This window comes from Diaphorina citri, unplaced genomic scaffold (assembly GCF_000475195.1).
Source record: "Diaphorina citri unplaced genomic scaffold, Diaci psyllid genome assembly version 1.1 scaffold2076, whole genome shotgun sequence".
Taxonomy (NCBI): Eukaryota; Metazoa; Arthropoda; class Insecta; order Hemiptera; family Psyllidae; genus Diaphorina; species Diaphorina citri.
This window is the reverse complement of record NW_007379501.1, coordinates 1-1,351: the sequence shown is the minus strand read 5'-3', so window position 1 is coordinate 1,351 and position 1,351 is coordinate 1.

The following is a 1,351-nucleotide window of genomic DNA, read 5'->3' as shown; positions in this document are numbered from 1 at the left end:
AAAACTCCTTTAGCTAAGTCCCCTATGAAATTGAGCAAACTAAAAACCCCCCCTCTGACCAAGTCCCCTGAAAAATTCCGAACACCTACTAATAATAAACCTAAATCTAAGCCTAAACCTAAAGCAACACCACAGGTTCAATTCAGCATGCACTTGAGATCTACCCATAAGAAATCTGTTGTACCTAATCTATTGACACCATGTAATAATAGTAATGCTAGTATTCAATCAAATTTTCAACACGACAAGATCTCCCACTAGAATTAAGTTATGTAAGTAATGGTGGGGTTTCCCTCTCTAGCTCGCAAGCTGCACTTGTAGCAGAGACGCACAATACTACTCATACTATTTCTGTCTGTTCAGTCCCTAGATGTCTAAAAAGTAAAGTTGTTGATTATACTAATACATGTAAAACTTCTCGTTCAAATTTGATTGTAATTAAACCCTCACGTACCCAGATCCCTCCTAATCATAGCTCAACTCATAATACTAATGATACAACACCTGCGTCAATCAGCCTGTACTATCAAAATGTTCGTAGTATTAAAAACAAACTTGAAACTTTTAGTGTCAATATTACAGGATGTTCTTATGACTTTGTTCTCCTCACAGAAACTTGGCTTGATGATAGTGTATTGAATTCTGAACTTTTTACATCCGATTCATATAATATCTATCGCAAAGATCGCGACCTTCAGATAGCAAAAAAGAAGCGAGGAGGTGGACTTCTGGTTGCAGTTTCTACTAAACATCATGTGGAAAGGCTAGCGAATCATGAAGAAACCTCACCTTTCTTTGAATCCTTACTTCTGAAATGTAATCTGTTTAATTCTAATATTTATCTCTGTCTCGTCTATTTTATCCCTCCTATATCTACTGAATCCTTTTCTTGCTTACTTACCTTTTTGGAAAAATGTCACTTTATTACGAGTGAAAACTTGTTTTTAATTGGAGATTTTAATATTTCTGAGTGTGTTGGTCCTGAGTTCGACTTTTCCCAAGGTAATTCTGTCTCCAAAACTTTTCATAGTATTCTTTCCTACTATAATTTAAAGTCCTATAATAATGTCTGTAATTCCTTCTCTAAAACTCTAGACCTAGTTCTATGTAACATCCCATGTATTAAATCTGTCCATGTTAGTAAGGAAATATCTCTTGTTAGAGAAGATGTATACCACCCAGCTATTATCATAGATCTTGACGTGAGTACTGAAGAAGTCCCAAATATAATGAGTGACTCTTCCCTACCTAATCTCTCAACCCAGTATAACTTTAACAAAGCTGATGTAGTATCATTATATCGAGCTATATCTGAGTACAATTGGGAGCCTTTGTACGCCATACAAGATCC